Source organism: Dromiciops gliroides, chromosome 3 (genome assembly GCF_019393635.1).
Source record: "Dromiciops gliroides isolate mDroGli1 chromosome 3, mDroGli1.pri, whole genome shotgun sequence".
In the NCBI taxonomy this organism is placed as follows: Eukaryota; Metazoa; Chordata; class Mammalia; order Microbiotheria; family Microbiotheriidae; genus Dromiciops; species Dromiciops gliroides.
This window is the reverse complement of record NC_057863.1, coordinates 610,266,306-610,291,860: the sequence shown is the minus strand read 5'-3', so window position 1 is coordinate 610,291,860 and position 25,555 is coordinate 610,266,306. Positions and strand designations below refer to the sequence as shown.

The 25,555-nt window shown below is 44.9% G+C and overlaps 1 protein-coding gene across 5 annotated transcripts in view; it reads right to left on the bottom strand.

Annotated features, from left to right (window-relative positions):
* Positions 1-25,555, bottom strand: part of LUZP1 (leucine zipper protein 1) — a 100,753-nt gene that overhangs the window by 55,226 nt on the left and 19,972 nt on the right. For all 5 annotated transcript variants that reach the window (XM_043995070.1, XM_043995068.1, XM_043995071.1 and 2 more), the window contains exon 2: positions 16,034-16,219. The gene's annotated coding sequence lies outside the window, so the exon portion shown is untranslated. The remainder of the gene's footprint in view (positions 1-16,033; positions 16,220-25,555) is intronic.

Sequence of the window (25,555 nt, the reverse complement as noted above, 5' to 3'; positions counted from 1 at the left end):
GAAACTAGAAGGATGGGAATATAATCTTGTACCAGCGATTTCTTAAAGAATCACAAAATTTGAAGCTGAAAAGAACATTAGTGTCATCTATAATCCAAACCTCTTGTATTACTGATGAAGAAATTTAGGGTTCAGAGAACTCTGGGGTAAATTTACTCAAGAGTCTTAGGATTATAAATCCTTCTGAATGACTTCTTGAGCAACACAAATTCAGGACTATTTGCCATTTCTACCTAAGGAATGCCCTGATTTGGTGGGGGGAGGGGGGGATACAGGAGGAAGGAAAAGGAAGAGAAGAAGAAGGAAGGGAAGGAGGGAGGGAGGGAAGGAAGGAAGGAAGGAAGGAAGGAAGGAAGGAAGGAAGGAAGGAAGGAAGGAAGGAAGGAAGGAAGGAAGGAAGGAAGGAAGGAAGGAAGGAAGGAAGGAAGGAAGGAAGGAAGGAAGGAAGGAAGGAAGGAAGGAAGGAAGGAAGGAAGGAAGGAAAGAGTGCTACAGATACAAAGAAAGGCAAAAGACAATCCCTGTTCTCAAAGGGTGCCTCTACTAGCAGAGACAAGATGCAAACAGCTATATACAAACAAACAAGATACAAACCATCAGAGATCATCAGCAAAGGAGAGAGAGTCAGCAGAGGGTAGGCCCTAGTATTAAGGAGAATCAGGAAAGGCTTCTTATAGGAAGTGAGATTTTCACTAAGACTTGGAAGAAGCCCAGAGGTGAGGATAAGGAGGGAGAGAATTCCAGGTATGGGGGACAGTCAGTGAAAATGCCCAGAGCTGAGATATCTTGGAGGAACAGCCAAGAGGCCTGTGTCACTGGATCATGGAATAGATGTGGAGGAGGGAGGTATAGGAAAGGCTGGGGGTGGGGAGGGGGTGTTAGAGAATGAAGGGCTTTGAAAGTAAGAGGATTTGACATTTGATCCTGGCGGTGATAAGGAAGAACTGGAGTTTACAGAATGGAGGTGTGTGTGACATGGTCAGACCTGTGTCTTAGGAAGATTAATGTGCCTGCCTGAGTGGGAGAGACCTGGGGCAGGGAGACCATGAAGACCAGCCTCAGGATGGTAGTTATGTGAGCAGAAAGAATAGGATATATAAAGGACGTCGTGAAGGTAAAAATCGAGACTTGGCAACAGACTGGACACTGGGGGTTGGGAGGGCAGTTTTGAGAGATCAGGAAGTTGAGGAATTGTGGGAGGACATGGTAGTGCCATCGATAGTAATATTCAGAAAATTCAGTTAATCAGAACATACCTTTCACTGCCAAAGATTTTCCCACTAGTCAAGTTTTATGTTATAGAACAGGGAATAAATGTCTCATCATTGCCCATATGACTTTCTCTTTAATGTTTGGAGCTCTCCACACTAAATGCAGTTTATCATCCTCCAGGTGGCTCCTCACTGGGGAAGTGATGCTGACCCCAGACAATGCAGAAAAGGAGAACAAGGTTCCGTGTTCTGCTGTTTCATCAAAAAAATATCGATGCAGACACAGTGAACCAGAGATTCAAGCCAAAGATTAAATCAATACCCAAAGAAATATCACTGCTCCCCAGAGCTCTTAAAATGGAAAGAAAAGCATGAATCTTGAGTTCTTTCTCTAGGGAAAAATGGGTCATCATTGCTGTAAGCCACCAGGATTTAATGGGAAGAGTCACCATGTCCCCAAGCCCTTGGCCCCTCACTACATGCCATGACTTCCATGTTAAGGCAGTGTGGTATAATGGAGGGCACTGGATTGGAAGCCGACTCCCAGCATCCAACCCCAGCTCTGTGGCCCTCTCTGAATCTCCTATTCACCCCATTCCAGACAACTGGAAGGCCTGAAGGAGAAGTCACTTCTCCTCACCCTGGTTGAAAGATTAAGGAGAAACAGATCCCTTCCACTGGAGAGGGCAGGGAAAGATGGCACCTGAGCTAGATTTCGACAGGCAGGGAGTCTGTTCAAGGAATGCAGAAGGCACAGTGTGAACAAAGAGGCAGGAAGAAACGGGAATGGCAGAGAGCCCAGGATAGCTGATGAATAGATGGGAAGTGGCACAAGGAAAGCTGGAAAGGTAGGGGTGAGCCAGATTGTTGAGGGCTTGATTGCCGGGAATCATTTGGGAATAATAATAGTTGACATTTATATAGTGTTTCATTTGTATGTTATTTTAGTTGATCCTCATAACATTGCTGTGAGCTAGGTACTCTAGGTATTTTTGTGGTCCCTTTCCATAAAGGAGGAAATTGAGGTTCAGAAGTGAAGAGACTTGATTGGATGCCAGAGATGGGATTGGAGTCCAGGTCTTCCTGACACCACAGTCAACATTTGAGTCACTCACTATACCCCACTGCTTCTCTAAGGTAAGCACTGGGGAGCCACTGAAGGTGTTTTGGGAAACAGAGAGGCATGCTCACACATGTACTACAGTAAGATTCCACCAGCAACCACAAAGAATTAGCATTTAGAGCCAAACAGCCATCTTAACCTCCTCTCCACCTCCATGTCCTAGAAAAATACATGGGCCAGAATTATAGCACACCATTTCTCTACTCAACTGCTTAACTGTGTCCCAACTCCCTTGATACTCAACCTGAAAAGAAAACAGTATGGACTTGATCTTGAGGCCTAACCCAATTTTCCTGTCCCTTTCTCTTGTCACCTGGACTTTCAATCCTGGGTGTCCAACTCGATCTACTTCAAAGCAAACGGCAGGAAATAGCAAGGACCGTGAAACCACCCACAGAGGCGTCCGGAGCCGATGATGGCATTCTCTCCACTGATGAATTCTAAACCAAAGTCTAAAGGCTGGACGCACCAAATGACAGACCGAGAACAAACGAGCCAAGCTGTCATGGAGAAAGAAGGTGGAAACCCTTGCATAAAAGCTGCCAATTGCAATACAACCCCAAAGGGAGCTGCTCCATCCTCACTGCCCATAAGAGCATTGGGTTAGGTTCGATGGGGAGCTCTAGTCCACGTTTGCTCAGGTCACACTGAACTTCTGCAATTACACTGGTCAGCTCTCACTACAACAAGCACTGGGACTTGGGGAAATGCTTTCCTATCAGCAACTGGTGGGGGACCAAAAGTTAAGGAAAAGAAAAATCAGCAACTCTCTGTAGAACAAAGTAAACCCTGCCCTCGTTGGCATGGCAAAGCCCGTTAGAAATCATGCAGTTCGTTATTACAGGGATTTGGATGTAGAGCGAGTCAAATCATGCCCCAGACACATCAAGTGCAGCGCTAAGAGCCTGATATAACCCCACCACCACCACCACCACCACCTATAAACAGGCAATAGTTTTATAAAGAGCTTCTCAAACTCCTGAACTTCTCATCCTCTCAACTTGGCAACCGGCTTATCCTCAAGAAGAAAGGGTATGATTTATACCACCTTAGTCTTCTTTCTCCAACTAATTTTAATGTTTCTTGAACTGGAGGGAGAGGGGGCAGGGAGGAGGGGGGAAGGGATAGTTCTTTGTGTTTCCTTCACAATGCCCTATATATAAAAGTAACCCAATAAATGTTCATCTAATGGCCAGACCAGAGTTTGTCCCTTCCACCCCCATACCCACCCAAAAAAAAAACAACCTTGGGGGCTTTTACGTTCCATAATTGAATTTCCAGGCCTTTTCTTAAGAGAAGTCATTGGGGCAGCTTAGTGGAACAGTAGATAAAGCACCGGCCCTGGATTCAGGAGGACCTGAGTTCAAATGTGGCCTCAGACACTTGACACATGCTAGCTGTGTGACCCAGGGCAAGTCACTTAACCCTCATTGACCCTCAGAGAGAGAGAGAGAGAGAGAGAGAGAGAGAGGTGTCAGTAATCTCTCTGGGCCTCAGTAGCCTTATCTACAAAATGGGAATAAAACTTTAACTGCCCTAAGGGCTAGGCCAGATAATTTTGAAAGGTTTGACCTACATATCGGAGGTTCTTAAACCTGAGGTCTGTGAATTGGGGTTTGATTTAAATATGTTGATAACTATTTGGCTTCCTTTGTAATCCTGAGTGTTTTGTTTTATGTATTTAAAACCATGTAGGCTTCACCAGTCACTGCCAGAATAGGTTCGAGACACAAAAAGAGGTTAAGAACTCTGGGACTTGACCTCTTAGGACCACTCCCCACATCGACATCTACCATGGATCCAAGAATTGCCTCTGCTTCCTTCCTTATTTTCTAGCTGTATGGTCTTGGGAAAGTCACTTCCAGTCCCTGAGGCTCAATCGCCTCCCCTGTAAAACAAGAACAATTCCCAGTGACAAGAACGCGGGTGTTAGCTGACATTTCTCACCTGGCTGCACTGCTCTGGCCCTTCTCTGACTGACTGCTCCACCATGGCCCCAGGAAGCTCAGGATAAACAACATCCACTAAGACCCCATCAGGTCTGACTTGATCGCTGCCCTCAGCCTCTCCCATTGGAGGGTGGGACATGAACTCCAAATCTCCACTTCGGGCTGGAGCTCAGTTCAGACCTATCCCGGGGCAGCTGTCTTTCTCCTCCCTTAACTACCTTTTGCATGTTATCTTCCCCCATTAGTCTATATGCTCCTCCAGGCCAAGGACTGTCTTTTTTCATATTCATATCCCCAGGACTAAGGGGTGTCTAGGCATGCAGCAGGTGCTTTAAAAATGTTTACTGACAGGGCAGCTGGGTGGCGCAGTGGATAGAGCACCAGCCCTGGATTCAGGAGGACCTGAGTTCAAATCCAGCCTCAGACACTTAACACTTACTAGCTGTGTGACCCTGGGCAAGTCACTTAACCCCAATTGCCTCACCAAAAAAAAAAAAAAACTGTTTACTGACTCTTGGCTATTGCCCCACTTTGTCATTCCTCATTCCTGCCTATGAGACTTGGCTTTCCTCACTAGCCTGAAATGTACTGCCCCCTCTTCACCTACTTCCTATTCATGGCTCAGCTCAAGACCCACACCTCCTTTGGGTATGAGTGAGGTCACTGAGGTTTCCTCCAAGACTCTAATTCAGAGAGTCCTTCTCCCTGATCCCTAATCACCTCAATGGGGGCAGGTAGGGGATGCAGCAGATAGAGCCCCAGGCCTGGAGTCAAGAAGACCTGGGTTCAAATCTGGCCTCAGACACTTCCTGGCTTTGTGATCCTGGGCAAGTCTCTTAACCCTGTTTGCCTCAGTTTCCTCATCTGTAAAATGAACTGAAGAAGAAAATGGCAAACCCCTCCAGTATCTCTGCCAAGAAAACCCCAAAAAGGGATCATAGAGTCAAACACGACTGAAAACAACTCACCTCAATGATCAGTGTTCCCAGGCCCCGGAAATTACTTTGTGCATTGACTTTATATGTTTTATATATATTTATCTATGTACACTTTTCTTCCAGCGCCACGCATGTTTCTTAAGGGAAAAGGAAAGGAACAAGTATTCCCAGGTCCCAGGATATGCCTGATGAATAGTGGGCATGAAATGAATGTTCACTAAATTAACTAGATTAGAGGTAAGGAGCCATAGAAATATGAGCTATTACTATTCCCCTTAAGAATAAATCATTATTATTATTATTATGTAAGGACAGAGTGGTCAGGACCCTAGCACCTGATGTAAACCCAGTAAGCACAGCACTTAACTGACCATGAAAGAATGAATATTGAATGATAGCCTTCCCCCATTCAACAAATCTCCTTGGTCACATCTTCAATATAGAAATGTGGACTCTATTTATTATTAATAGTAATAAATGGGGCAGCTAGGTGGCACAGTAGATAGAGCACCGGCCCTGGATTCAGGAGGACCTGAGTTCAAATCCAGCCCCAGACACTTAACACTAGCTGTGTGACCCTGGGCAAGTCACTTAACCCCAATTGGAAGAAGAAGAAGAAGAAGAAGAAGAAGAAGAAGATGATGATGATGATGAAGATGATGAAGATGATGAAGATGAAGATGATGATGAATTCAGGTCCTCCTGAATCCAGGGCTGGTACTTTATCCACTACACCACCCAGCTGCCCCCTATCATCCCCCTTTTCATAGGGGTATGGTAACACTATAGTTGGGAGAAGAAGCAGGTAGGCAGGCTCTGATGTAAGGAGTACTGACTGGCCTGGCAGTCAGCACACCCGCGATTTGGTTCTCTTTCCTGGCCCCCTGGCCCTTGTTTTGAAAAGCCAGGTGGTATAGTGGAAAGGATTCTGGACTTACAGTCAAGGAAACCTGGGAACAAATCTCACTGCTGATACCTAACAATCTGTGTGACCTTGGATGAGTCACTTTACAGAATCATAGTATTTCAGAGTTGGATGATATCTCAGAAGCCAATCTGGTCCAATCTCTACAGGAGGTCAGGGGGGGAGGAAGACAAGGGCCAGGACCACAGTGTTCTTCCTATCTAAATAAAGTAGAGGGAAAGAAAAGGTTTTTTCCTGACTGAAAACAGAACCAGGTCATGGAGTCCTATTACTTCAAACTTCTTAAGGGCCAGGCTGTGTCTTCTTTGTTATCCCTTACAGCACCTGGCAATACAGTCTCTTCATTGGTACCCCAGCCTCCACGTCTCTCCTCTCCAAACCATCCTGCATCCAGCAGCCAAGGTGACATTCCTAAGACTTGGGCCCCCTGCTCAAGAAAACTCCAGGAGTTCCTTACTTGTTGTTGAGTCATTTGCAGTCACATCTGACTCTCCCTGACCCTATTTAGGGTCTTGGCAAAGATACCACAGTGGTTGGCTATTTCCTTCTCCAGCTCATTTTACAGATGAGGAAACTGAGGCAAATAGAGTAAGGTGACTTGCCCAGAGTCACACAACTAGGAAGTGTCTAAGGCCAGATTTGAACTCAGGAAGAGGAGTCTGGGGGCTCCCTACTAAATCCAAGATAAAATGCAAACACCTCTGTTCGGCTCCAATCTGCTTTTATGTGTTACTCACTCAATCTAAAGTCTAGCAAAACTAGCCTTCTTTCTGTTCCTCATACAGACTATTTGATCTCCCACCTCCATACCTTTGAACTGGCTGTCCCCCAAGCCTTCCCACCTCTTTAGTTTCCTTTATAACTCAGCCCAAGCTCTACCTCCTGGTGATCCCCCTACTAGTGCCTCCAGGCAAAATTCCCTCATGTATCCTTTGTATATATTTTATGTAATGATGTGTATACATTGTTTCCCCTGACAGAATGTAAATTCACCAGGGATCTATGAAGATCCATCATCTCCAAGAATTCCTGGTGTGGGAACTCTCTAGCAATGCAGATAGGTGTTAACCTGTCTATGACTTAATGGTGCTACTTAAATGTGAGCTATCATTTTTTTTTGTGGGGCAATGGGGGTTAAGTGACTTGCCCAGGGTCACACAGCTAGTAAGTGTCAAGTGTCTGAGGCCAGATTTGAACTCAGGTACTCCTGAATCCAGGGCCGGTGCTTTATCCACTGTGCCACCTAGTCACCCTTGAACTATCATTTTTTTCATTTTGTTTTGTTTTGTTGTTTTTTAATGAGGCAGTTGGGGTTAAGTGACTTGCCCAGGGTCACACAGCTAGTAAGTGTTAAGTGTCTGAGGCCAGATTTGAACTCAGGTACTCCTGACTCCAGGGCCAGTGCTCTATCCACAGCCATCTAGCTGCCCCCAGCTATCATTTTTACATAGCAGACAATAAGCTATTTGAAGGCAGGGACTATTTCATTTTCATCTTTTGTCTTTGTGTACCAGTGCCTAACATGTCTCTGACACAGATGCTTTTCAATGGGACATGCACACAGGAAACTCAATGGATCAATGAATGAATGAATGGTATTCTCCTCATCCAAACAAACCCATCTGGTTACTTCTTCATTCCAGTTTCTTTCTTTTTTTTTTTTTAATTGCTTTCTAATTCCTGAGATATCCAAAACTGAATGCTTGTGGGTAGAAAAAACTATTCCCTCCCCAATTCCATGATTCCTTTTGCTGATGGAATGGAAACAATTTCAAGGTTTTTTGTTGTTGTCGCTCCCATCGCACCAGTCTGAGTACCAAATACACTTAATCATGAGTTCTGATGAAGAAGATGGTGGAAACCATAGAAAGGAGGGGGCAGAAGGTGGAGTGGGCATAGCAATGACCTTGGCATGACTCGGCCACAAACTAACTGAGACCACCCCATGCCTCAGTTTTGTCCAGTATCAAACAGAAATGATAATAATAGCCAACATTTCTAAAGGACCAAAGGTTCTCTGGATACCTTATCTCATTTGGTCCTCACAACATCCCTGTGAGGTAGGCACTACCAGGTCTAGTGCAAAGATTATAGTCCTTGTACTACTACTAATTTCGGGGGCTGGCATGAGGATCCAATGAGATAATGTCAAATGCTTTATAAGTATAAAGGGCATTTACATAGGTTGTCAGCTATTATCATGACACTAAAGTCCACTGATATGAAGAAAGTCCTCATATACACCTAAATACTTATAAACAGCACTTTTTGGAAACAAAGTAGCAACCCAACAAACTGGGGAACGACTGAACAAATTGTGATACGTTAGTGAAGTGGAATGTTACTATGCTGTAAGAAATGATGTGTGTTATGGCTACAGAGAAACCTGGTTAGGAGAACATGAACTGATGCGGACGGAGTGAAGTAAGCAGAGCTAAGAAAACAATATACAGCGATTACAACAATGTAAATGGAAAGAACACATTACAAAATTATAAAGATCAAGGAGGAGTTGAATGAAGAGAAAATGAAAAGATACCCCTCAACCCACCCCTTCTTGGGCATGGGAGTTTACACAAGTTGTTGCACACATTTTCAGACTTTTTCAATGTGTCGATTATTTGGGCTGCTTTCTTCTTCTCTAAAAAATACTATCTGGGGGCAGCTAGGTGGCACAGTGGATAAAGCACTGGCCCTGGATTCAGGAGGACCTGAGTTCAAATCCAACCTCAAACACTTGACACTTACTAGCTGTGTGACCGTGGGCAAGTCACTTAACCCCCACTGCCCCGCAAAAAAACCCCCCAAAAAAACCAAAAACCCTAACTGTCATGAGATAGCTCCTTGGGAGAGGAAGGGGGAAAGGATACTTGAGATAATTATGGTGATATAAGAAAGAGAATATCAATAAAAAACATTTTTAAAAAACACTAAAATCTGCCTCCCATAAATGTTACTTTGTCAGCTCTCCAACAGACTATACTTCACTCAAGTGGTTGAACTACAGCTTTGTGGTTATTTTTCAGCTCCTGGAGCTACTTTACCATGTAACCCTTGCCTCATTCTAAGTAGAGGAGACACAGATTTATTTATTTATTTGTTTGTTTGTTTATTTATTTATTTATTTTGGTGGGGCAATTGGGGTTAAGTGACTTGCCCAGGGTCACACAGCTAGTAAGTGTTAAGTGTCTGAGGCCGGATTTGAACTCAGGTCCTCCTGACTCCAGGGCTGATGCGCTATCCACTGCACCACCACTGCTCATTGAAGCCCATCGAACCATTCATCTGGCCCACCAGAGACTGAAGCAGAGAAGACCGAGGAGGCAAGTGTACACTGTTTTTGAACAAGTGAAGGGCTTGGTCATGAAGGAAGAGAAACTGTGTCTGTCCTGCATGAAAGTTACAGGAAGGCAGATTTCTTTTTGCTATAACAACTTGCTAACAGTGAGCAATGTTCAAATATGAAATAAGGGTGTGTGTTTCCTCATTACTGGAGGAGTTCGCCCAATGGCAGGATGACCACTTGTTGATGATGGCTTAAAAAGGATTCATGCATCGGGCAAGGAGACAAGCTACCTGACCTGGAAGGGCCCTTTCAAAGTCTAAAGTTCCCTGAGTCTACAGGAGCACAAGAGACAAGGAACACCAGACATACCGAGAGCTGACACCACAATGGAAAACTGAAACTTAGAATCACTTTGCACTTCTACAGTCTCAAATTTTCAGACTGAACCTATTAAAAGCCCAGGTGTGCTTCACCAGGGTTCTAATGGCATTGAGAACCTTGAGCTTTGAGGCATTTAACAAAGGGATTGAACTCCATGACCATGTTATAGAGCAAGAGAACCTATCATCTTCATCCATCACTTTTTATTGGCTACCTAGCAAGAATCAGAAGGCACACGTTGCCAAACAACACCAGGAAACAACAGTCTGGCCTCATTATCCAATTCAACTCAACACTCATTTGTTTGTGAAGCACTTACCGTGTGCCAAACAATTAGTATGAGTCAGGAAGTCCTCGGTTCAGATCCTCCCCTGCCACATGCCACATATGTCAACTTAACCTCCATCTCTCAGTGTCCCAGCCAGCTCTGTAAAGCTCTAGATTACAGTCAAGTTGCCAGTTTTTATCAGGAGAAAGAGTTTCCACATCAAGAATTTACACCCAGATTAAATTCTAAGATTATAGATATGGGATGAGAGTGATCTTAAAGGCCATTCAGTCTAACCCTTTCATTTTATAAATGAAGAAACTGAGGCCCAGAGAGGCTAAGTGACTTACGCAGTGTTGTAAAAAATAATTTGCTGAATAATACAAGATTTGGACTCAGGTCTTCCTGACTCCAAGTCCAGCATTCCATCCATAGAGCCCCCTAAATCATAGGTCTGGATAAAAATTGTACAAGGCACTGGTGGGTCCTGAGGATACAAAGACACATCCCTGCCCTCAAGTAGCTTATAGCCTACTATGTAAATACAATAACTCATGTTTTAAGACTATTAAGTCATAAGCAGGTTAATATCTACATTGTCAGAGGGAGTTCCCATACCAAGAGTTACTGATCCTTTCTGGGTTCTTGTATCTACAGATGAAGTAGCTGAGTCTAAAAGATAGCTAGATGGATGGATGGGTGGGTGGGTGGGTGGATGGATGGATGGGTGGGTGGATGAGTGGGTGGGTGGGTGGGTGGATGGGTGGGTGGGTGGATGGATGGATGGATGGATGGGTGGGTGGGTGGGTGGGTGGATGGGTGGGTGGGTGGGTGGGTGGATGGATGGATGGGTGGGTGGGTGGGTGGATGGATGGATGGGTGGGTGGGTGGGTGGATGGATGGGTGGGTGGGTGGGTGGATGGATGGATGGATGGGTGGACAGATAGAGAAAAGGAAGGATGAAGGAATGAAGGAAGGGAGGGAGCATTTATTAAATTCTTCACATTCTAAGCACAAAAGACAGTTCCTGCCAAAGCAATACAATACAAAAAAGAGAAGCTAGAAAGTAGAGGGAGGTAGACGTATGTGTAGTCATCAGCCCCAGAAGTATCACAGAGGCCTGGGCTCCAGAAAGATAAGACAAAAGCCTTACTGTATATTGGATATTAAGTAGTCTTATATGGTGGGAAGAGTGCTGGACTGGAGTCAGAGACCTGGGTTTGAATCTTCCATCACACACCCACTTACTGTGTAACCATGGGCAAGTCCCAATACACCACATGAATTCTCAAAGATGCATCCTTGCTCTTTTCATCCTCCCACCCCCATGTCCATCTCACCATTCTTTCCTCTCTCTTCTCCATATTTCAAGGCCCAGCGCAAACCTCTTCTGAGAAGTCTTTTCAGATGACCCGGTCCATACTGATCTCTCCCACCACTGAACCACACAGTAAATGTAACATTAACTATAATTCTTATTGGGTACTTACTGTACAACAGCTTGTAGAACTGTATAATGAGCTAACTTCCCTTTAAGCCTGATCCCCCGACTGGACTGGGAGCACTGTGCTTGGCATTCAGTAAGTCCTTAATAAATGTGGGCTGACTGGAAGCTCAAAGGCAGGCACAATCTGTCTCAGTTTGTAACACAGACAACTACTCTATTCAGTTGCACTCAATGCTAAATGCTGTGCGCCCCCATCACCTCTTGCTTTGTATCATTATACTTATCTGCATATATCATAATTACCCACCTCCCTGAAGACAGAGATGACATCATTTTTCTCTTTCTCTCCTAGAAAATGGGCACTTAATAAATATTTAATTGTCTCCTTGTGACTCTCTTCATTTCTGTGGGTCTCAGTTTCCGCACCTGTGAAACAGGGATAATAGTGCCCTCACCATCGATCCCACAGGGTGGGAGGAGTAAATCACTTTGTGAAATGTACAGTGGTAGAGACAGGATAGGGGTTCAAATACTCCTACCCTGTTTGATCTTGGGTTAGTCTCTTTACCTTCTTGGGTCTCAGTTACCTCCAGATGACATATTTTGGGAGAGAGGGAGAGAGGAGGGGAGGAATAGAGACACAGAAGAAAAGAGAGAGGGATGGGTGTAGAAGAGAGGAGAGAAGGGAGGAGAGGGAATGCAAGGAGGAGAGGAGAGAAGGGAGAGGAAGGGAGAAGAGACGGAGAGGAGAGGAAAGGAGGAAGATAGAGGGAGTGGAGGAGAAAGGAGAAGGGGGAAGGGCAGGGGAGCAAATGAAAGTAAGGAGAGAAGAGAGGAGAGTAAAAAAAAAAACACATCCTCTCTGCAGATGCAGACTAGGCTTGGGGGAGGGGCAGCTTAATAAACCCTTTTCATCCCAGAGATAGGCAGTGAAAGCCTCTGCAGCAATGCAGAGCCCATGCAGTGAATACTGCAGCAAAATCCCATGCTGACTGCTCAGGGAGAGAGAGAAGAGATTCAAGGAGAACAGATTCACACTTCCTTAGAAGGTGAAAGACATGCCTCGGAAACATGGTGGGCATGTCTGGCCCAGGCCACAAAACAGAATCACATAAAAGCAGCAAGAACAGATTCGGTTCCCTGGAGCCACCCACATAATAGCAGAGAACCATCCGGGAGGCTCGTTTTTCCAGGTGGAAATGGTGAAGCTGCTTTCTTAGCTCATGGGGAACCTGATATGCTCAGAAAGTACCTTCTCAGCTGGCCGGGCAGCTGGATTCTCACGGGACAGCCCCTGGAATATCCTACATCCGGAGATGCCTGCCCCTGGGCTCTCACCTGGTAGCAAGAGTGCTTACTGTATGCTCAATGCCAGGAGAGATACAGAGGTAGATAAGACCTGTACTCATGGACCTGATGTAAGGGGGGAGGGGGGAGAGAGAAGACAAGTAAGAGATATTTAATCTTATTCAAAAGGTCCAGTAATAATGATGATGATAGCTCACATTCATATAGCACTTTACAATTATTATGTCATTTGATCTTCACAACAATCCTGGAAGGAAGGGGCTGCCATTATCCCCATTTTACCAATAAGGAAACTGAGGCAAGCAAAGATTAAGTGACTTGCTCAGGGTCACACAACCAGTTATAGTAAGTGTCTGAGGCCACATTTGAATTCAAGTCTTCCTTACTCCAGGCCCAGTGTTCTATCCACTGCATCACCCATCTGCCCAATAACACATACCATCTCTATTGTATGACTCTAGCTTCAGTTTCCCTATCTGTAAAATGAGAATTTTGAACTCAAAACTCTTAAAGATCCCTCCCAGCTCTAAATGTATGGTACAATGTACAAGATTGCTACCTGAAGGCTAAGGTGGGGAAAGATCATTAGAAAAAAAAAAGAAAAAGAAAGAGGCAGCATTTATTTTTCCCCTTGGGGCAATGAGGGTGAAGTGACTTGCCCAGGGTCACACAGCTAGTAAGAGTCTAGTGTCTGAGGCCAAATTTGAACTCAGGTCTTCCTGAATCGAGGGCCAGTGCTTTATCCACTGCACCACCTAACTGCCCTGAGAGATGGCATTTAAAATGGGCTTTAAAGGGTGACTAGGAATTCAGCAGCTGATTGGAGGAGGGAAACATGAACAAGGGAATGAAGGGTGCAGAGCTCAGGGCCTGGAAAGGCCCGATTCAAATACCTAGGAACATCAGAAGAAAACCAGGAAAAAACTGGAAAGTTAAGATGGCAACAAGTTGTGAATGCCAGAAGAGTGACCTTAACTCGGTAAACAATAGGGACTCACTGAAGATTTCTGAGCAGAGGAGTGACGCAAGCAGATGTGTGCAGAAGGGAAGTGGATTTGGCGATGGTATGGAAGGTGGATTAAAGGAGGAACAAACGTTAGGAAGCTACTACTGAAATAACAGCATCTCAGGGTTGTAAGGACTCTCAGAGGTCATCTAGTCCAACACCTATAGGAGGTTAAGAAAAGAAGCAGGCCCTGGGGGCAGCTAGGTGGCACAGCAGATAAAGGATTCAGGAGGACCTGAGTTCAAATCCGGCCTCAGACACTTGACACTGACTAGCTATGTGACCCTGGGCAAGTCACTTAACCCTCACTGCCCAGCAAAAAAAAAAAAAGTAGGGAGGAAGCAGACCACAGAGAACTTTAAATGTCAAACGGAGGAATTTGTATTTGATCTTTAATTCAGTTGGGAGCCAGTGAGGATTACTGAGTAAGGAAGTGACATGGTAAGACGTGTGCTAAGTGGAGGAAGAGCTTCAAAATTCATTTTGGCTCAATTGCAGCATCCTGTTCCACACTCCCTCATACCATCTCCTCACTGCTATACGTCACACACACACACACACACACACACCCAGCATTAACAGAGCACTAGGCTGCAAACTGGACATGAGTCAACGATGACGAAGTATCTACAAAAGGTTGCTTAAAAGAAACAGTGTCTGAGACACTAGAAGTGGTATCGCCCACGGCCTCTGCCTGGCTACTTGTATCTAATCCTAAGTGCCACATTTTGAGAAAAATACTAAGAAACCATAGTGTGCTCAGAGGAAGCTGACTAGTGTGGTGAGGAAAGAGAAAACTTTACCATCACCTAGAAGACCAGAGGAGATATTTAACCTCAAAAACTCAGTGGCTGTCTTCAAAGCATCTGAAAGAATATGGAAAAGGGATTGGACTCCTTTGCTTCATTTGTCTGACGAATATTTATTAAGCACCCACTGTGTACAAAGCACAGTGCTAAGTACATGGGGTGCAAACATGAGATAACAGTCCCCAACCTGTGAGACTTTACAAGCTAATTTGGAAGATGCAGTAGATACACAAAGAAGGCTGATACAAAGTGATACATATGATCAAGGGTAAAGGAAAAAGAAATGGACCGAGTATTGAGGGAATATGTAGGGGAGAGATCACTTCTAGTAGGAGGGAGTGGGAGCATGAAAAGATTAATAGGGAAAGTGTTACCAGAGCTGGGTCTACCACAAAGTGGAGGATTTTAATACACAGAGAGGCTGGAGATGAGGAAGCCATCTGCCAAAATGTGTAAGAAAAGGAGAGGGCAGACTATGATTAGTGGGCAAAATGGAACTCTGGACATGGGAGTCAGGAAAACCTGAGTTCAAAATCCAGCCTCAGATACCTGCTATGTGACCCTGGACAAGTCATATAACTTATCTCCCTCATATGTAACATGGAGGTAAAGGACAGCACCTACCTCAAAGAGTTGTTGTGAGGATGAAATGAAATAATATATGTAAAGGGCTTTGCAAACCTTAAAGAGCTATGTAAATGTTAGCTACTAAGTATCACAGGAAAGGGGCAGCTAGGTGGCACAGTGGATAGAATGCCTGGCCTGGAGTCAGGGAAGACCCTAGTTCAAATCCAACCTCAGATACTAGCTGTGTGACCCTGGGCAAGTCATTTAATTATTTTTTCCTCAGTTTCCTCATCTGTAGAATGAGCTGGAGAAGGAAATGGCAAACCACACTTGGCAAAACCTTTGCCAAGAAAATCCCAAATGGGGTCATGGAGACATGACAGAAAATGACTAAACAACCACAATAAGAACAACGAAAATCACAGGAAAAGGCTCGGTGGTACAGCTTGTCTACAATGTAGAAAACACAAGGCAGAGCAGCATGACACCTGACTAGAAAGGCAGGCTGGCACCCAATCGTGAAAAGGCCTTAAGTTTTAAGCTAAGGAATGATCACAATCGGACTCCTACCTACTTTCCCAATTTTATCTTATCTTAGACCCTTCTGTCCCCACAACATTCCATCAGCCACATTCTGTGCCCCCTGCACAAGTGGTAAGCACCCACCTCCCAGAATCCTAAGTTTCCTCCAAAGATACCACCTCCTACATCTCTCCCTAGATATTCCCCATCCCTGCCCCCCTAGTTAGTCCCACTTTCTCCCTCTAGAAATGATTTTATGTTACTTTGAATTCTGTTACTTTCTATTTACTTACTTGTATTTGTGGTCTGTCCCCCTCATCAGAACATAAGCCCTTTAAAGGTAGGTACTGTCTGAAGATCGTCTCTGTGTCCCCAGCACCTAGTAGGATGACTGGCACATAGAAGGCATTTAATAAATGCTTGATGAATCCAATAGGGAGCCAAGGAAGGACTTTGAGCTGGGAATGACAGCCTCCAACCTGTAAGGAGCAAAGGGTACAAGTTGCAAAGAGGCACATTTCAGCATCATCCTAACAACAACAACTAGTAGCACTTATGTGGAACTTCAAGGTTTGCAAAGTACTTTAAAATGTTACCTCATTTTAACCAATTCCTCATCATTGGAGGTCTTCAAACAGATGATTACTTGTCAGGGATGCCATAGAGGGGAATTCTGTTGAGGTACAAGTAGGGCTAGGTAACCTCTAAAGGTCCCTTCTACAAGCCAAATTCCTAACTACAAATCTAAGGAACGTTGCTGGGCAGTGGATAGAGCACTGGCCCTGAGGTTGGGAGGACCATAGTTCAAATCTCACCTCAGACACACACTAGCTGTGTGACCCTGGGTAAGTCACTTAACCCTGATTGCTGGGGGGGGGATTAGTAAATATTGTTTGAAATAGATTATAAAGTACTTGAAGGCAAAACTGTTTGGTTTTTTCATCTTTAAGACATGGGTCTTAAACATAGTAAGTGCTTAATAAATGTTTATTGAATACATTGGCTCATGGGAACTAGGACAGGCGGAAGGGGCCTTTCAAATCATCCAGCTCATTCCCCTTCCTTTACAGATGAGATGTGAAAAATCAAGCTAGGACATGAGGAATTTCTCATTAGACCTGCCCTCATTTCTTGGAGTTCTGTGCTTATTTTCAAATGGTTGATTTAAAATACAAATCATATCATCAAAATCACATAGAAGAGCTCTCTCAAGATTTCAAACCATATCATTAGTTCCATGAGCCATCATGACACCAGACATGAGAAGGAATACGATACATAGGTGCAGTGTTTACTAGGGCAATGCTGAAAGCGGGAAGTTCCTTTTACACAAGAGGCCACACACAGTGGGGTTAGGGGAAGACAGGAAGGAGAAAGGCTAACAAGTCTAATCAATATTAACTTTGAGCCCAAAGGATGACAAGCGCTATAGCAGGACCACTGGTGGCACCATGCCAGCCTCCCCCACCCATCATTTTCAGAGCCCAATGGCCAGTTATTTTATTCACAAGATTAAAGAATCTAGGGATGGAAGCCACTCTCAAGGTCATCTGGTCTAACATTGTTTTACAGATGGAAAAAACCTCAAGAGTTCAGATTGGGAAATACATATTTTTTTGGACGTGGCCAATGAAGGAATTTGTTTTGCTTGACTATATATATTTGTGACAAGGGCTTTGTTTTTCTTTCTTTTTCAGCTAAGGAAAGGGAAGGTGGAGTGGAGAGAGAAAGTGGACTCTGGTTAATTTTTTTTTAATAAAATTTAATTAAAAAAACAAACAGCTGAGACCAAGAAAGGTAAAATGCCTTGCCTAAGATCACAGAAATAATAAATAGAAGAGCCAGCATTCCAACCAAGGCCCTAGATTCCAAATCCAGTGCTCATTTGACTATGACCCAATGGGAAAATAGGAGGAAGAAATGGCAAAAAGGGGCCCACAGACCCGACCCATAAACCCACAGCAAGGGAGACAATGACCAGAGAACTCTAATCCTGGGTGAGGAAGATGAGAAAAAGCCATGTCCCAGGATAGGGGACAAAAGAACTTTGTTCTAACAGATAGACACACGTATGTACACACACACAGCCCACACCTACACAACCCACCCCCCAACCCAGAGCAAACAAGGAACTCCAGTCAATGAAACAAAAACGGGCCCATTTGCAAACTGCAGGCCACATTCTCCAACTTGTTTTAACTTAACATTCTCAAATGTTTTTCTTTGGGGATTTCATTTAATTGGTCTGGTTTCAATACAAACAGCAGCATTTTGCTGCATTTCTATAATAAAAGTGTCTTTTTTGTTTTTTAAAGAAACTCAAACATTTGACATCTGCTTTAGCAAGGACTGCTCTGCAATCCAATCCCACACAATCCAGCAAGTATTTATTAAGCACTGGCCCTGAAGCTGGAAATATCCAAGTTCAAATCTCACCTCAATCATTTACTAGCTGAGTTGCATAACCCTGGGCAAGTCACTTAACCCCAGTTGCCTTAAAACATCTGGGCCAGGGGCAGCTAGGTGGCGCAGTGGATAGAGCGCCCGCCCTGGAGTCAGGAGTGCCTGAGTTAAAATCCGACCTCAGACACTTAACACTTACTAGCTGTGTGACCCTGGGCAGGTCACTTAACCCCAATTGCCTCACTAAAAAAAAAAACAACAAACAAACATCTGGGGCCATCTCCAGTCATCCTGATATCTATCTTGCCACTAGACACAGATGGCTCTGGAGGAGAGAGAGAGGGTGGTGACTTTGTACAGCTCTCCCTCACTTAAATCCAATTCACTGCAAGTCATGACATCACCCTGACATCATAGTCCTCTTTGAGAATGAAGGACAAACAACAACTAAGCGCAAGGCACCATGCTATGTCCACTATGCAAGGACAAAGACAAAAGGCAGTCCAGGAGACTATATTCTACTGGAAAAATAACAGCACGCACACAATTACAGAAAGGGAAAATTCAAGAAGAAGCGAGTACTGATAACTGGACACCAGAGAAGAACTTATAGAGGAGGTGACCCAACACCTGAGATGAGCCTTCAAAGAAAACAGGAATTCTGAGGCAGAGATAAACAAGTATAGTCCCGGCCTAGGGTCCCACAGTCCAGGCAAATGTCTGGAGGCACATTATGGAGTACACATTTTTGGAAACAAAAAGTTGTCCAGTTTAAGTGCTAGGCCACAGAGTGCACAAAAGGGAAGAGTAAGAAATGAGACTCAAAAGGTAGGTGAGAGCCAGGGCAGGGTAGGGCAGGGGTGATTTGAAATCTTCATACCCCCAGCACTTATGATGGGCATAGGCTTTTAATCAATGTTTATAGAATTAAAGCATTCAAAAAACTGGCTACAAGTACAGGCAGATTCAATGGGCATTACTATCTTTTTCAGCACCTGTAGGATCACAGGATTTAAGTTAGAAGAAACCATAGACGCTGTCTAGTCCAACCTCTTTTTACAGAGGACTAAAGTGAAGTCCATTCAGTTAGCTGACAAGCATTAAGGAATTACCTAGTGCCAGACATGGCATTAAATGCTGAGAATACAAAGAAAGGCAAAAAACCAGTCCCTTACCTTCGAGGAGCTCCCAGTCTATTTGGGGTGACAATATGTAAACAACTGTGTACAAACAAGCCCTTGGGCAAATCAGCATAGAAGATAGCCAGTGACAATGCATGAATTCAGGAGATAGATTGTCTGGCATGAGGAACAGCCAGGAGGTCAGTGTCACCCCTCAGAAGAGCCTGGGGAGGGGATTCAGGTATAATAATACCAGAAAGGTAGTAAGGGAACAAGCCATGAGGGACTTTAAAAGCCAAAGAGATGATTTTCTATTTTATCTGGAGGGTATTGAAGCAACTAATGGAGTTTATTTGGGGCAGGGGTGACAAGTTACTGTGGAAGCTGAGTGGAGGACAGAGTGGGAAAGAAAAATGAAATGGGGAAACCAACCAATCAAAAGCCTATTGGGATACTGCAGGTGCTAAGTGCTGACCCTCAGGTTGTAGCAATGTTAGAGGAGAAGGTACAAGAGATTTGGTGAAGGCAGAAAGGACAGGACTTGGCAACCATCCACTGGGGATTTGGGAAGCTGAGACAGTCAGGAGTGAGCGATAACAATGAAGGTGTAAGCCTGGATGACTGGGAGGATGGGAGGGTCCTCCACAGGAGGAGTCCAGGGGAAAGCTTGAAAGTTCAGCGTTGGTCGTGTTGAGTTAAGATGTCTAAGGGACATCCAGTACCCGATGTCCGATTGGCAGTTGGAAATGCAAGACTGGAGATCAGAAGAGAGGTTAGAGAGTCTGAAAAGTATATACATAGAAATGATCATCGAATCCATGTGAACTAATGAGATCAAGCAAAACAGTATAGAGGGAGAAGAGATGATGGTCCAGGACAGGTCTTTGCTTTGACAACCACAGCTAAGCAGATATCATCTGGAGGAAGAAGATCCATCAAGGACAGAGGAGTAGTCAGACAAGAGAACTAGGAGAAGGCAACATCATGAAAGAACCTATTAATGAGAGAGTGAATGACTGTGTCAGTGACTGCAGAGAGGTCAAGAAGGATGAGGACTGAGAGGAGGCCACTGGTAACTATAGAGAATAGTTTTAGCTCAATGATAACCCCAGAAGCCAGACTACACAGAGAACAGATGTTAATAGCAGAGGCCAAATTCAAACCCAAGTTCCCCAAACTCCAAATCTCCAGTCTCCTTCGTGTCTCACAAACACACCAAGAAGCCAGGGCGGAGTGGCTCCTGTCTACTCTTACTAATATCCAGCCTTCATTCATGACTGAGCAAATCCACCACTGATCACCCCAGCCCCTCCTACCTCAGAATTCCTACGCCATTCAGTTGTCCCTAAACACCATTTAGCAGGAGATTAAGCACTCTCTTATATCACTGTTGAGGTAGCATGGAGGAGGGAGGTGGGAAGAAATTACAGAGATCACCAACCTAGAGCTGTCCAGACAATAGTATACACCAACACTGCCAGCTTAGTTAACATAGATCAATTTTAGTAAATGAAAATTCCACCATGATCCACACAATCCCGTGTCTCTCCATTTAGCAGCAAATCTTTACACACAGTAACCATTTGTAGATATTTGTGATGCTAAGTAGCCTTCATAAATTTTCGATAAGTTTAAAATGCTGTGCTCAGGTCCGTGTAAGGATAATACAAAAACTGGAAGGCTCTCTCAACTTCCGGCTCATTCCCTGGTGATTTGGGAGAGAACATTGGTCTGAAATAAGGGCTGGCTCCAGAAATGGCACAGAGATGGGTGGGAATGAGACAGTTCACCCAGGGTAGGATGAAAGAGGCAAAGCCAGGAACCCCCATCAGAGGGCAAGGGAGGGTGGACTAAATGGGGCCAAAGAGAGAGAGAATTTAGTGAGGGGCTGCAAAAGGCTATTGGCAGAGGACAGAGAGCCAATCTCACCTCCATCCTTCTATCAATGGTACTAGCCTTTTCCCCAGTCTCATACCCTCAGAATCACCTGTCTCTCTTTTCTCATCCCCTATGTCTAATCATTGTTTTCATCAAAACTTTTGGGGCAGCTAGGTGGTGCAGTGGATAAGGCACTGGTCCTGGATTCAGGAGGACCTGAGTTCAAATCTGACCTCAAACACTTCACATTAGCTGTGTGACCCTAGGCAAGTCACTTAACCCTCACTGCCACACACACACACACACACACATACACACACACACACACACACACACACATACACACACACTTTTTCCTCAATATGTCCTTTCCTATTTCCCCTGGCCACTGCTCTAACCTGAGCCTTTATCACCTTGAAATTGAACTCTAGTACAGCTTCTTAAGAAGGCCGCCTCCTTCTTGTCTCTTCAACTATCCAATACAGCCAGCTTAATCTCACTAAAATCCCTGCATTTATCACTCTCCATTACAGGCTGGATAAAGTCCAAACTTCTCAGTCTCACTCTCAAAGCCCTCCATCATCTGACCCCAAGCCCCTATTTATATAATCTTATCACCCACTACTCCAATACAAACCCTCCTCCTTCTCCAGTGAGGCCAACGTCCCCATGGTCCCACAAATACACCGAGTCCATTCCAACTTCCTTTGCTCATGCTTCTCCACCAACCTAGAGAATACCATCCTCCCTCCTCTCTGACTAACTGAATTCCATCTGTCCCTCAAGGCAAAACTGAAATCCCACCCCCTCCATGAAGCTGTTCCCAATGACTCCAGCCCACCATGTTTCGTTTGACTCTGACCTCCTACCACTCATTTTGGCCTTCGGTCGTGGACTGTCTCACCCTTACGGAATTTTCACATGACTACATCTCTACTCCCCAACCAGAATATGAAGGACCTGAGGTCCAGAACGATTCCTCTAACAATACCTCCACTTCTTTATATTCCACAGTCTAGCATTGTATTGTTGTGGTTCAGTCTTCATGACCCCGTTTGGGGTTTTCTTGGCAAAGATACTGTTGTGGTTTGCCATTTCCTTCTCCAGCTCATTTTATACATGAGGAACTGAGACAAACAGGGCTAAGTGACTTGCTCAGGGTCACACAGCTAGTGAGTGTCTTGAGGTCAGATTTGAACTGACAAAGATGAGTCTTCCTGACTCCAGACCTGGCACTCTATCCACTGAGTAACCCTAACCCTAAATGCCAGCTCCTGGTGAAAGAGCAGAGGAGGGAGTTATGGCTCATTCCCACCTCAGGCTCCAGTTCTTCTTATTCCCTGCATCCTGGCTTTATATTTAGTTGCTGTGGGCATCTGAGCAAGCTCCAGAGTTGGAAGGGGCCTCGGCAGCCATCTGGTCCAATGTATAACTAAGAACTCCTTCTATGACAAAGCATCAGCCAAGTCCTCCCCATCTGCCCAAGCCTTAGCTTCATGGGCTCAGAGGGCTAATCACACTTGTACCAGCTACCCAACAGGATGGTTGTGAGCGAGACCACTAAGAGGAGTGGAGACCTTGTGACTGATGCAGTTACTGGTAAAAGTGCCTCTCTGTACTAAGAATCCTCCATTCTGCTATTTCATACGTCCTTAGATTGCTACTCCAGACTTTGGAGTATCCCCAAGCTCTCTCTATCCCAACACCCTCCTACTAACCACCTTACTTCCTATCGCTCTATGGTGCTTTAAACCCAGCACACCTCTGCACCCCTGGTCCCCTCTCTCAAAGTACACTGGGATCCAGCAGCAGTATAGTAAAGATCTCCATTGCCTCTGGCCACTTAGGAAGCATCTGTGCCTTGAGAAGCAGAGTAGAGAGATGGACATAGGCTAGCAGCCTGGAAGACGTAGGTCTGAAGTATGCGGACAGTAACCATGAATGGGCCATTTAATCCCTCAGTGTCCTAGGAGAACTACCTAAGATGATGGCTGCATCAGTAAAGAGACTTCCCAAAGCAGGAGTTCCAGAACCCCATGAAATCACAAGTCGGAACAAAAAAAAGTCATAATAAGCAGTCTATTAAATGGTATTCTACCTTCACTGGGAAACATAAAACAATGTCACCCATTTTTCTGTTTTGCACTGTGCTAAATCAAACTACTTAGAACAAACTTAGCTAGTCTTCCTGGCTTGGAAATCTCAGAAAAGGATTCTCCTTCAAAAGTTTTAAAGGAGGGGAAGCTAGATGGCGCAGTGGATAGAGCACCAGCCCTGGATTCAGGAGGACCTGAGTTCAAATCCAGCCTCAGACGCTTAACACTTTCTAGCTGTGTGACCTTGGGCAAGTCACTTAACCCCAATTGCCTCACACACAAAAAAGAAAAGAACAAGTTTTAAAGGACCTGTTCATTCACCTGTGTTAAGAGCCAAGTCCCACAATGGGCATTAACAGACCAGTGACCCACAGGGAGGTGATGGGGAGCAAAGCCTACTTCTGATAAAGGCAACCAGAGAGACTGAACCAAAATGTAATTTCCATTCATCTGGCTCAGAATTTATCTATTTTTAGTCACCTTGAGACACAACAAGCCCATGGGCTGGCTCCCCATGCTCAGGCAGCCAACAGATGCAATCAGCCAAGGTGGGTCACTGTGTTTCTCTCCTTACACCAACCCGCTACTACATCTCCCTATACTTGGCAGGGAGCCCCGGAGTGAAATGAGATGAGGAAAACTTGCCTTTCTCTGAGGCCATTTCAGCAAATGTCTGAAATGAGAATGTTCTTATCAGTACACTGGGGGTCATCTATTCCTTCTCTGCTTTGGAGGGACCAAAAAGGACACTGATTTGGGGGGCAGCTAGGTGGCGCAGTGGATAAAGCACCGGCCCTGGATTCAGGAGGACCTGACTTCAAATCCAGCCTCAGACACTTGACACTTACTACCTGTGTGACCCTGGCCAAGTACTTAACCCTCATTGCCTTGCCCCCAAAAAAGGATACTGATTTTTTAAAAATCACTCTGCATATGACATAAATGCCTGGGTCATTTTAAAGGCTTTTTCCCCAATGTTCATGTGGTCATGATACACATGCCCTACCTCACATCACCATAAAATCACTCCCCTTTGTGGTGTAGGCCTTCATTAGCCCCCACAGAGTTTATTGCAATAGCCTCCTCCCTCTAGTCTGCCCTCCTCCCACCCCAGCCATCCTTCTAGCTGCTGCCTAAATAAACTTTCACCTGGGGTTAACAACAAGGTTAAATGACTTGCCCAGGGTCATACAGTCAGCCTCCTGCCAAGGCATGCCTTGAATCCAAGGGGTTTCCCTGCCTTGAAGGCAGGCTCTTTATCCACCACACTCCACTGCATCTTTGAATGAGATGGTAGTGAACAATGCTCATGCTACCCCAGGCTGCATTCAAGAGGCATTAACATCCTCCAGAGAGGTGACAGGACTACTCTGCTCTGTTCTGGTCAGGCCAGGGTAATGCATTCAGTTCAGGGCACATTTCAGCAAGAGTCAGAAACAAGTTAGAGTACATTCATCAGAGTAAAGGGGATGGTAAGAAGACTGACGGCTACCACGGGAGTACTGGCCAGCAAGGGGACGTGTAGTCCAGAAAAGAGGAGGACTCAGGGGGTTAATGAAGAGAGAGAGGACACTGATTTCATCTGAAGGAAGCATTTTGACTAGTTGTGCTTAGTGGAAGCAGACAGAAGTAGGAGTCACAAGTACAACTTACAAAGAAGAAAATTAAGTTTGGTGCAGGGGAATACTAATATTTAGTGCTATTCAAAAATGAGATGGGATCACCTGGAAGGTCATAGAGGACTTGCTTCTCAATGGAGATCTTCCAATAGAGGGGCTGCACAAGCACTCATAGGGGGTGGGGTCAAGGAAACAAAACTTTCCTCTGTGAGCCTCTGTTTCATCTGTTTAATGGGTATAACCAAACTCAGTCAACTTACCTGACAGGGCTGGTGTGAAGTTCAGGTAGAGCATGAATTAGATGGCCTTTTGGGGCCCCTTCCAGAACTTAGTGGGAGTGATTATGGGACTTTAGCCAAACTCCTAGAGTCACATCATTCTCCTCAAATATTTTCCAGAGTCCTTCTGACTATGACAAATCAAAGTATTAACTCCTGACCCTGGTGTTCAAGACCCTCCACAATCTGGCTCAAACCTATCTAACTCCTCCGGTCTTTATCACATACATCCCTGCTCAACTTCTCTGCTCTGCGGCCAAAATGGACTATGTTCTCTCTCCCATTTTCATCCTGCCTTCTCCTGTCTCCATACTTTTGCTTACTCCATCTCTCATCTCATGCCTGGGAATGGACTCTCATGTCCCACCCTATTTCTACCTGAAGCAAGTGTGGTACACACGTATAGCAAAAAGAATGCTT